Source organism: Zootoca vivipara, chromosome 13 (assembly GCF_965207765.1).
Source record: "Zootoca vivipara chromosome 13, rZooViv2.hap1.1, whole genome shotgun sequence".
Taxonomy (NCBI): Eukaryota; Metazoa; Chordata; class Lepidosauria; order Squamata; family Lacertidae; genus Zootoca; species Zootoca vivipara.
This window is the reverse complement of record NC_142596.1, coordinates 40,017,888-40,030,552: the sequence shown is the minus strand read 5'-3', so window position 1 is coordinate 40,030,552 and position 12,665 is coordinate 40,017,888. Positions and strand designations below refer to the sequence as shown.

The 12,665-nt window shown below is 44.8% G+C and overlaps 1 protein-coding gene across 2 annotated transcripts in view; it reads right to left on the bottom strand.

Annotated features, from left to right (window-relative positions):
- The window catches only part of TMC5 (transmembrane channel like 5), a 42,666-nt gene extending 35,856 nt beyond the window's left edge, over window positions 1-6,810 (bottom strand). The window contains exon 1 of one of the 2 annotated variants that reach the window (XM_088656862.1): window positions 6,461-6,810. The gene's annotated coding sequence lies outside the window, so the exon portion shown is untranslated. The remainder of the gene's footprint in view (window positions 1-6,460) is intronic. The other variant, XM_088656861.1, reaches the window with a different exon arrangement.
- Window positions 6,811-12,665: the final 5,855 nt, after the last annotated feature.

Genomic DNA, 12,665 nt, shown 5'->3' with positions numbered 1-12,665 from the left:
AATTCCATTGATCAGTCTAACAGCACTGGAGCTCAATAGAAAAGCCAAAATTCTTTCTTCTCAACTGCGTTTTTGTCTTCAGGTTAGGATTAACCTGTTCCGGCCTTTTTGTGTTATTACTATGAGATGACATGTTTTAGCTTGCCAAAAAAACAAACACAAATTCCATCTTCAAATATCCACTACGTCACTTAGAAACCACAAGGAAATACTGAGTGCTAAAAGAGTTGGTATACCTTTGGCATTTGTTCAGCGAGACCAGGAAAGGTGGAAATGCTTTCATGGGCCTCAAGACAAAGGTCAGGCATTTTATTTAAACATAAGCAGCCTACCTTCTCTATCATGTTATCAGGAACCAGCTGTCAGCAAAAGTTCCAGGTGGCAATATAAAACATGGCGAATAAGTTAATACATTCTTTTACTTGGACTTCGATACCAACACGATACCAACACCATCAGCAAACCTCTTTTTTTTCTTCCCAGAATCCTGAAGGAAGCGTGTTTACGCTTCCACAAAACTAATTTGTGTAACACAGAAAGGAATAGTTTTACACACACACAGCATTGATTCTGCTCTCTCCAGCTACTTTCTTTTTCTTTCAAACACACACACACACAAAAAAACATGTCAAATTCAATCATACAGTTAAACACAGTGTGTCATTTCGCCCTCAGTCAGTATACACCTTAGCACATCATGCTATTATTTAGTGATTTTATCACCGAGGTCAAAACAAACAGGACAAGCTCCAGGATCAAGGAGTCTCTTTGCAATGGCCTCGGTCCAGTATACCTAAAGGAGCATCTCCACCCTCATCGTTCTGCCTGGACACTGAGGTCCAGTGCCGAGGGCCTTCTGGCGGTTCCCTCGTTGCGAGAAGCCAAGTTGCAGGGAACCAGGCAGAGGGCCTTCTCGGTAGTGGCGCCCACCCTGTGGAATGCCCTCCCATCAGATGTCAAAGAGAAAAACAGCTACCAGATTTTTAGAATACATCTGAAGGCAGCCCTGTTTAGGGAGGCTTTTAATCTTTAATTGATTATTTTATTCTTCTGTTGGAAGCCGCCCAGAGTGGCTGGGGTATAAATAATAAATTATTTATTATTGTTATTATTATGTTCCCTCCCCTCCTATATATCCTATCTGCCCCATACATTTGAAGCAGTATCACACCACCTTAAATAGCCACCACTTCCCCCAAAGAATCCTAAGAGCTGCAGTTTTCTAAGGGTGCTGAGAATTGTTGGGAGAGAGCCCATTCTCACCATACAGTGACAATTCCCAGAGTTCTCTGGGAAGCTCTGTGAGGGGAAGAAGGGCAGTGCAGTGGCAAGGTATATTTCTCTGGACTCATTTAAGGTCGTTCTTCCTTGTCCCTGCTATAGACTTGTAGCTTCACTGGCTCTGGGTATTTATTTATTTTAGTTCATTCACTTTATTGCTTTCAGGATGTTCTCAACCAACAACTTGAGCAGGGAGAAACTGCAACCTCAAAGTAATAGCTTGAGCCATCGGAATCAACAAAGAGTGGGGCTCTTTGGCTTCTCAGATTACATCGAACTGAATACTGTGTTTGCTACCAGTTCCAGGTTATAATTTAATGAGATGTATCGCTTTCAAGAACTTCACCGACCAAGTTCATTTGGAGCAGGAAGGAGAGGAAAATAAAATATACGAATTCTTTGTTTGTTTTTAAAGAACACAGCAATTGCATTAGGGATCTCTGCAACCATGGTATCATTTTAGAAAACTATTTCCCATTAAGATAGATCAGGAAGGCTGAACCACAGGCTGCCTTCTCTCTTTGGTCCTTTGGACTCTCTCCAGGCCACACATCTTCCCCAGTCACACCAGGGTATGTCAAAAAAAAGCCTAAATTTACATCCATTGCCCACCCACTTTTGACTGCCTTCTCCCACACAACTGCACCCCCACCACCACGTGCCCAGCCCCCTCCCATAAATTGATTTGGCCCTCAGCAAACAGGCAGGCTGCATATATTCAAAGCACATTTCCCCCCTCCAAAAATTCTGGTCGCTAGTGTAGTCTACCCCTCATAGAGTTATAATTCCCAGCAACACTTAACAAACTACATTGCCCAGAATTCCTAGAGGAGGGAAATGTGCTTTAAAGATATAGCATACACACACCGAGAGATAGAGATATTAGTAACCACACCTTGATTTACAGAGAAATATGCTTTTTCTCCACAGTCTACCTTCTAGGTTTCTGCTACTATGGGGCAAATATAAATGTTCCACTAATGCTAAAGATTTTACTTTCTTGGGTTCCATGATCACTGCACATGGTGACAGCAGTCACGAAATTAAAAGACGCCTGCTTCTTGGGAGAAAAGCAATGACAAACCTAGATAGCATCTTTAAAAGCAGAGACTTCACCTTGCCGACAAAGGTCCGTATAGTTAAAGCTATGGTTTTCCCAGTAGTGATGTATGGAAGTGAGAGCTGGACCATAAAGAAGGCTGATCGCCGAAGAATTGATGCTTTTGAATTATGGTGCTGGAGGAGACTCTTGAGAGTCCCATGGACTGCAAGAAGATCAAACCTATCCATTCTTCAGGAAATCAGCCCTGAGTACTCACTTGAAGGACAGATCCTGAAGCTGAGGCTCCAATACTTTGACCACCTCATGAGAAGAGAAGAATCCTTGGAAAAGACCCTGATGTTGGGAAAGATGGAGGGCACAAGGAGAAGGGGACGACAGAGGACGAGATGGTTGGACAGTGTTCTCGAAGCTACGAACATGAGTTTGACCAAGCTGCGGGGGGCAGTGCAAGACAGGAGTGCCTGGCATGCTCTGGTCCATGGGGTCACGAAGAGTCGGACACGACTAAACGACTAAACAACAACAATGCTAAAGAAGTATATCGAGTTTGGCAAGTAGTGCAGAGCCAAGGGGTGCTGTTTTCAGAAGGACAGTTGTGAAATAATATGGTTCACAGCCTTTATCACGTTATTCCCCATAAAAATACAGTTAAGGTAGGCTTCTAGATGGAAGGAAAACTGAGGCTGAAAGTTAATCCTCATAGAAGTACAGAGCCAGCCCTACCACTGGCCACCAAAGTTTCTAAATGGGTAGTTTGGCAGCCAGGTGAGGAAATTGCCCATAAAGTAAGGACAGCTCACCTGAGTTCAGATCCTGTTCTGCGCACCTTGATTCCAGAGAGCATGATGCTCATGCTGATTAGACACATGTTGGGCGCCAGGCTTTCCAAGGGCTCCCCACAAACTTCGGAGCAGTCTTTATCCCAATCTACAAGCCCATCCACTTGAGCTAGCCACCATGAATAGCAGCCAGCTCACATCCACACTGTACATTTAAAGCACTTTTAAAGCATATGGCTTCCACCCAAAAAGGAATTGTGGGGGAAGTCATGTTCTTGAAATCTGCTTTAAACAGTGAGAAGATTATGACTGGGGGGATCCTGCTGGGGGTGGGGGCTCAGGCAGATGCCTGAATTTCCCATCTCCCAAAGCTGGAGGTCTAAGATGAATGCAGCAGAGAAAGTTAAAGTTGCAATCCTGTACACCAGGTATAGGGAAGCTTTTCTTCAGCCTGAGGGCCACATTCCCTCAAGAGCATCTTTCTTGGGGTCACACTGAAGTGGTGGGTGTGGTCAGAGACGAAATATAGATGGAGGAAGATGAACAAGCAAGTGGAGCAATAGATGTGACTCTTACATTAAGGTAAAAGGTAAGGACGCCTGGACAGTTAAGTCCAGTCAAAGGCGACTATGGGGTTGCGGTGCTCATCTCGCTTTCAGGCTGAGGGAGCCTGCATTTGTCCACAGACAGTTTTCCGGTTCATGTGGCCAGCATGACTAAACCCCTTCTGGTGTACAGATGACCGTGACGAGTGCCAGAGCACACGGAAACGCCGTTTACCTTCCTACTGCAAAGTCACCTGTTTATCAACTTGTACTGGCATGCTAGGTTGGCAGGAGCTGGGACAGAGCAACAGGAGCTCACCCTGTTGCGATGATTCAAACCGCCGACCTTCCGATCAGCAAGCCCAAGAGGCTCAGTGGTTTAGACCACAGCGCCACCCGCGTCCCTATACTCTTACATTAGACCTCATCTGCACTATACATTTAAAGCAGTATCACTCCACTTTAAACAGTCATAGGATCCCAAAAATAATCCTGGGAACTGCAATTTGTTAGGGGTGATGAGAGTTGTTAGGATACTCCTGTTCCCCACCCAGAGCTACAATTCCCAGAATTCCATTGGCAGAGGGATAGGCTGTTAAATCGTTGTGGGAATTGTAGCTCCTAACAACTTTTATCACCCTCAACCAACTACAGTTTTTAGGATTCCTTGGGGGAAGCCATGACTATTTAAAGTGGTACAATTTCGCTTTAAAAATATATAGTGCAGATGGCGCCTCTGTACAGAAGGCTGAATTCCAGCAACACAAAATCTAGACCAGGGGTCGTCCATGGGCTGGACACGGGCCACGAAGACCGTTTTACCAGCCCACGAGCCACTGCCAAACCGAGCCGCCCGCTCAGTGAGTCCCACGCCCGCTGCGCTAAACTGGCACAGCGCAGTGTGGGGATTTGCAGAGCGGTGCCAGAAATCGCATCTGCGCATGTGCAGATACCAGAAATTGTGTCTGTGCATGTCCGGATGCTGAAAATGGCTTCTGCGCAGGCTCTATTTTCAGTGTCTGGGCATGCGCAGAAGCGATTTCCGGTGTCGTGCTGCGCCAGTCCGGCCCACGGACGATCTCCATGGGAGTGATCCGGCCCATGGCCGGTAAACCTTGCCGACCCCTGATCTAGACGATACACGCACACTTCTGTATCCTCCATTCAGAGGAGGATGTGTCACAATTTGATGACACATTCCAGCCAGGCACTTCAGAAGGAGACAGGACACGCGCTGCTAAGTATATTAAAATCCTATTGATTTCTACTAGGACTAGACACGCTATTTGCCCTGGGGCACCACCTGTTAACATAAACATTGCAGTTAAGTGATAAGGAAGAATAACATATAAAACTCCTTCAACAATAAAGCAAGCAATAAGTTTACATGTGCAAGCACTTGTGTTTATATATGTAGTTTTGAATTACTTCAGCTGCAACCGAATTTTAAGATTTTATAATACTAAGAAAATTAATCGGAACCAGTTTTTTTTAATGTTACCTGTCCCTCAGCAAGGATAACAGCTAGTATTTTATTTTATTTCACAACACTTATACACTGCTTTATTTTAATAAAAGCTGTAAGTTGTTTTTATCATCCTTTCCTGCTTTTTTCAAAGACCTTGGCATACTTATAACTGTTGGCACTAATGTTTGCTAATCAGCCTTACTGAAAATTCCCACCCCCATCAGATCATTATCCTGTTGTTCACTTCCTTATTGACTTAATGTCCAAAGGTGGATTATAAAAAACAGGTCCTTTGGGAGCGAAATGGAAGCTCAGAAGTTTTCTTTAAAGCAGGCACAGTTTTTTATTACAAATCACTTTAACAAATAAGCATTCAACAAATTCAATAGGGCCAACTTCCCAAAAACACATCTAGTTAAAGTTAACTACGTCTTTCAAAAATCTAACCAGTCACTGTGTCCTTTCTCTACTTCCTAATTGATAGCTACTATATCCCAAACTCCCTGATCACACACACACACACACACACACACACACACAAATAATACTACAAAATATATACAGTAAGTACACAAGCACACAAAAGAAGGGATGGGGGGGGCGGAGGATGGAGGAAGGAGAAAGCAGAACACTCAAAGTGTGAAGCAAGCTAGTTTCTCAGTAAGAATAATGCTTGTAACAGTTTGCATCAGATCTCGGATTCTACAAAAGCTAGAAACTTAATCCCTTTCTCTGTTTTGTTTTAATGAAACCTGGGAATCTGGGGGTTAGGGTTTTCCAGGGGGAGCAACAGTCTCAGTTTCTCACCTCTGTGGACACCTACGGTATATTTTTATCTGTATAATGTTTGAGTGTGTTTAAGGTCTCTAGGTCTCTATGTATTTTGGTGCTCCCACTGGCATGAAGTCAGCCCTTTACATGGAGACCCTGACAATGAGAGTAAGGAAGGTCTGCATGGGCGTCCTGAGGATTTTCTTTTAACTACAAAGTATTAGCAGACAGGTGGGAATAGGCTAGTTTCTCAGCAAAAGGAGAGAGAGAGAAAAGAATGCTGCCTGCACATTTCTTCTGGTAACTCAGACTCCACAAATGCTAGAAAAGCAAGCTTTTTAAAAACAGAAAGCTGAGTATCTGGGGAGGGAGGGAGGGGGACAGCGGCCCTCCCTGCCCACGCCCCCCCTGCAGATGCCAATGGAGCCGTGGGAAGCGCCAGGAAGGGAAAGAGGTTCTCCTGTAAGACCACCCTCGAGATATAGACGGGGGGGGGGAGAGAAACAAGTCCTGAAACAGACAGGGAAGTAGTAATGATTTCGTGGCTTCTTACCTCTTGGAAGGAGCCGGCTCTCCTCTCCATTCAGGGATGCAGCAGCGCAGCCGCCTGGTGGATCCAGCCCCCGGCAGGAAGGTTTTGCTGGAATGATGGAAGAGCGCCGCTCAAGTCATCATTCTGGTCCTCCAGGCTCCTGGGCTGCCGCTTTCTCAGGAAGTGGCTGGCAGAGAATCCCAGGCAAGGAGAAGGGGGGGCGGGTGGAGAGAGGCAAGGGTTCCGCCCCCGGCAGATCAGCAGGTGCCGACACCTTAAGGTGCCCTCGTCCCCAGCAGCAACCCACCCACTGCCCCGCAAAGGCACAGTCGCAACACACAAAGGTAGCGCTGGTGCATTAAAGCAACATCTCGCCGGGGCAGCTGAGGTTAGAGCAGCTCTGGGAACAATCTCCGTTCCTGCATCCAAACCCCGGGATTTCCCCCACGAAGCTCAGCTGAAGGTTTGCTAGCAGTAATTGCAACGAAAGTGCCCCCCCCCGCGCGTGGCTTTCCCTGATGCTTAACCTGTTGCATGTTATTTCACTGGGGGTTTGGCGTGTTGTTTCCGCATAACTATACCCATTCATTCTTTGTCTGAGAGGTCTGTGCTATTCAACGTGAGTAGGCAATATAAAGCCACAGGAGACACGCAGAAACGTTGCTGTGTTGCGTCGATACTATGTACTTGTTCTCACACGCCAGCGCCTCAGTGCATGGTCGAATAACTCACATAAGAGCCCTGCTGGATCAGGCCCAATGGTCCATCTAGGGCAGTATCCTGTTCCCACAGAGGTCAACCACATGCTCATGAGAAGCCCATAAGCAGGACCTGAGCAGAAAAGCACTCTCCCCTCTTGTGATTTACAGCAACCAGTATTCAGAGGTGTAGCTACTGTGTGGAGGCAGAACATAGCCATTAGGGCTGCTAGCCATTGATGAGCCCGATCCTTCATGAAGTTGTCTAATCTATTAAAGTTGCCCAAATTGGTTTACTACTACTACTATTATTATTATTAAATTTATTTATTTGGTTTTTCAGATTAAAATTTTCCAATCACATTTCCAACATACAACATAAAAACAATATTCCAAGGAATCTCCTGGACTTCCCTCCTCCCCTTTGTGGGTCCTACTGTTAATCATTTCCTCCTTTTATGATAATCCAAATCTTTTACATCTCCATTATGTCTGAAAGTCACCATTAAGATCCAAGTGTTATTAAAATCCTAGTAACAATGTTAGCTGTTTAGAATGATTTTTAAGATAAATTATAAAATTTCCCCATTCCTTATTAAAATTTTGGTCTGCCTGATTTCTGATTCTTCCGGTCATTTTAGCCATTTCGGCATAAACCATCAACTTAATCTGCCATTCTTCTGGTGACCATTGCTACATTTTTTGGGCCGTAACCAACTAAGTTCTACCCAGAGAAGATCTGCTGAAATTAGTGGACCTAAGCTAACCTTGTCCATCAATTCTGAGGGCTCTACTACTCTGAGCAGGCTGGATACTGGATACAACCCATATCTCATGTCCCTGGTGAACCAAACAGGAGCTTAACATTCAATGCTGCAAGCCAATGTGTGTCTCTACTCAGACACTACCTATGGAGTTCACTGGCTTACTCCCAGGGAAGTGTGTACAGGGTTGTAGCCTACATTTCTCAATTGCATCCACCGGAGGTTTGCAGCTTTGTAATTCAAGCATCTATACAGAGCACACCAGCAGTAAAATCCCACTCTCAGCCCATCCTCAGAATCTCGCTGGATGCTCTTCAGGGTGGCTGGCTCAAAATGGAAGTGTACAATCCTAGGCACATCTATTCAGAAGTAAGCCCCGTTGCATAGGAGCCAACTCCTAGTGGTCTTGGGGGTTTCGGCCCCCACAATAAAATAACTGAGGGGACCGAGCCCCCACAAAGTTGATGGGCATTCCCATTCAAATGGTTTATGTGCACTGCGTCATGTGATCAATTTTGCGGGGCAGGGCTTACCTGGGCCCCACAATATTTTATTCAAGTTGGCAGTCCTGCCCCACTGAGATCTAGAAAGGCACAACTAAGACTAAGGAAGAGGAAACTGGAAGTCAGTGCCACCTCCTGAACTGGTTGTAAATAAGAAGGCAGGCAGCTGGGGTTTGGCTGAAAGTGGACTGAGGTTGGCGGAAGGGGGGCAGTGCCCCATTTGCCCTAGTGGACCAGCCTCCACTGTCTCCAGATTGGGGGAAAAAGGCTTGTATCTGAAACCTCGAAGAGCTGCCCCCAGCTTGTGGAGAATATTGAGCTAGATCCACCACTGCATTTGATTCCGCTTAAGTGCAGTTTCCTGTGTTCCTGTGGATCTGCTCACAGAACCCTGGTTTGAACGTCACTGCTTTAACCCCACATGGTGTTCCTACAAGTTCTCTCCCAGCTGAACATTTCTAACCATGAGCAAGACTGCCTGCAGCTTGAATTGCTAGCTTTAAACACAAGCTTCCACCTATCTGTAGCCCATGAATGTACTATGTAAACACTGCAGCGGTTATACTTTTATGTTCATTTAATATATTTGTGGTAGCTTGTGTTTAACCACACTGGTGTAGTTGAAACAAATTTTTTTTAAAAAAATTCCTTCCAGTAGCACCTTAGAGACCAACTAAGTTTGTCATTGGTATGAGCTTTTGTGTGCATGCACACTTCTTCGATGACAAACTTAGTTGGTCTCTAAGGTGCTACTGGAAGGATTTTTTGTTTGTTTGTTTCGACTACGTCAGACCTACCTGTAACTAGCACACTGGTGTAGTTTACACTACGCCAATTACTGCCACAGAAATGGCAGAATGGCCTGAGTTCAAGACCTCATTTAGACTAGTCGACCTCACTTTCTATGTGTGGCTTACCTCAAAATGGGGTGATGGAAACCATATACTCTGCTTTGAGAAAATTTGTCATTCAAATGAGGTAAGGCACTGAGAGCTGAAAGGCAGGACAGAAAGTATTTTAAATAAACAAATACAATCCCGAAAGTAACAATATATGAAAAAGCATAGGATGGTGCTCCTACCGTATCTATGCTCCCTGGAGAAAAAGGGTGGAATAAGAGTGTGATATGTTGTTGTTGTTTAGTCGTTTAGTCGTGTCCGACTCTTCGTGACCCCATGGACCATAGCACGCCAGGCACTCCTGTCTTGCACTGCCTCCCGTAGTTTGGTCAAACTCATGTTCGTAGCTTCGAGAACACTGTCCAACCATCTTGTCCTCTGTCGTCCCCTTCTCCTAGTGCCCTCAATCTTTCCCAACATCAGGGTCTTTTCCAAGGATTCTTCTCTTCTCATGAGGTGGCCAAAGTATTGGAGCCTCAGCTTCACGATCTGTCCTTCCAGGGAGCACTCAGGGCTGATTTCCTTAAGAATTGATAGGTTTGATCTTCTAGCAGTCCATGGGACTCTCAAGAGTCTCCTCCAGCACCATAATTCAAAAGCATCAATTCTTCGGCGATCAGCCTTCTTTATGGTCCAGCTCTCACTTCCATACATCACTACTGGGAAAACCATAGCTTTAACTATACGGACCTTTGTCGGCAAGGTGATGTCTCTGCTTTTTAAGATGCTGTCTAGGTTTGTCATTGCTTTTCTCCCAAGAAGCAGGCGTCTTTTAATTTCGTGACTGCTGTCACCATCTGCAGTGATCAAGGAGCCCAAGAAAGTAAAATCTCTCACTGCCTCCATTTCTTCCCCTTCTATTTGCCAGGAGGTGATGGGACCAGTGGCCATGATCTTGGTTTTTTTGATGTTGAGCTTCAGACCATATTTTGCGCTCTCCTCTTTCACCCTCATTAAAAGGTTCTTTAATTCCTCCTCACTTTCTGCCATCAAGGTTGTGTCATCTGCATATCTGAGGTTGTTGATATTTCTTCCGGCAATCTTAATTCCGGCTTGGGATTCATCTAGTCCAGCCTTTCGCATGATGAATTCTGCATATAAGTTAAATAAGCAGGGAGACAATATACAACCTTGTCGTACTCCTTTCCCAATTTTGAACCAATCAGTTGTTCCATATCCAGTTCTAACTGTAGCTTCTTGTCCCACATAGAGATTTCTCAGGAGACAGATGAGGTGATCAGGCACTCCCATTTCTTTAAGAACTTGCCATAGTTTGCTGTGGTCGACACAGTCAAAGGCTTTTGCATAGTCAATGAAGCAGAAGTAGACGTTTTTCTGGAACTCTCTAGCTTTCTCCATAATCCAGCGCATGTTTGCTATTTGGTCTCTGGTTCCTCTGCCCTTTCGAAATCCAGCTTGCACTTCTGGGAGTTCTCGGTCCACATACTGCCTAAGCCTGCCTTGTAGAATTTTAAGCATAACCTTGCTAGCGTGTGAAATGAGCGCAATTGTGCGGTAGTTGGAGCATTCTTTGGCACTGCCCTTCTTTGGAATTGGGATGTAGACTGATCTTCTCCAATCCTCTGGCCATTGCTGAGTTTTCCAAACTTGCTGGCATATTGGGTGTAGCACCTTAACAGCATCATCTTTTAAAATTTTAAATAGTTCAGCTGGAATATCATCACTTCCACTGGCCTTGTTATTAGCAGTGCTTTCTAAGGCCCATTTGACTTCACTCTCCAAGATGTCTGGCTCAAGGTCAGCAACCACACTACCTGGGGTGTACGAGACCTCCATATCTTTCTGGTATAATTCCTCTGTGTATTCTTGCCACCTCTTCTTGATGTCTTCTGCTTCTGTTAGGTCCTTACCACTTTTGTCCTTGATTATGGTAATCTTTGTACGAAATGTTCCTTTCATATCTCCAATTTTCTTGAACAGATCTCTGGTTTTCCCCATTCTATTGTTTTCCTCTATTTCTTTGCATTGCTCAAGAGTGTGATATAGGTAAGGTAAAGGTAAAGGGACCCCTGACCATTAGGTCCAGTCGTGACCGACTCTGGGGTTGCGCGCTCATCTCGCGTTATTGGCCGAGGGAACCAGCGTATAGCTTCCAGGTCATGTGGCCAGCATGGCAAAGCCGCTTCTGGCAAACCAGAGCAGCACATGGAAACGCCGTTTACCTTCCCGCTGTAGCGGTTCCTATTTATCTACTTGCATTTTGACGTGCTTTCGAACTGCTAGGTTGACAGGAGCTGGGACCAAGCAATGGGAGCTCACCCCGCTCCCATTCGGACCGCCGACCTTCTGATCAGCAAGCCCTAGGCTCAGTGGTTTAACCCACAGTGCCACCTGGGTCTCGTGATATAGGTATATTATATTATATTACATTATACTATTATTATTTAATTTATATTCCACTGTTCTTCTTAAAGGAGGACAGGGTGGCACGCAACAAGCAATAAACAATTTGATTTTTTTTATAAAAGAAATAGAAACAATTCCAATTCAGATGCAAAGATTTGTGTATATCAGCCTGGATAGCTCAGTTGATTAGAGTATGGTGCTGATAACGCCAAGGTTGTAGGTTTGATCCCTGTCCCTTCCAACTTTGCAATACAATTCTATGATTCCATGTTATGACTCGGAGCTTGGATATGTCTGTGCAAGTGGCTTTGCTGGCTACAAGGGTCAGCTGATTGCTGAGGCTTGGAAAGTGCTGTGCCTTTGCCTACACCGTTTCAAGCCATGCAGGCAAAAAGTGCCTCATCTGATGTCATTGTGCCATCAGCTGGTTGACAGGTGGGTGGCCTTGTCCACCTGCCAAATGTGACCTGCAGCAGGTGGGGGAAATAAAGATCTGGATTGCCGGCTGGCTCCAGCCTCCAATATTAAATGAAAAGAATGCACTGACATACAAAGGTAAGTCTATTTAATTTGCTCTTTCTGAAACAATATGTGGACCGAAATACAGCTGACCTTAGAAATTTGCACTTCTCTGAGTTTTGCAATGTAGTTCTGCAGCCAAGAAATGTGTGAGAAAAATGCATGTTAGTGGAACCCGCATACAAAAATGAATCATATTAGGTGAAATTGCTTTGCAAAAGTGTACATAATAGGCAACATTATATTTTAAAAATAGTATATTAAGAGAATTGCACTAAAATGCTGGTGGATTTTCAATATAACTTTTTTATTGTAAATTGATGGGGGGAAACAGAGAACTGAATTCAAGGTGGGATAAAATGAGAAACTAAAAGAAACCAAAAATTGACAGATTGACTCACATACTCATACGCTATGCCTATTTTGATCCGTATACAACCCTACCTGATGCTCCACTGTCGTGATTTACTGGGGCA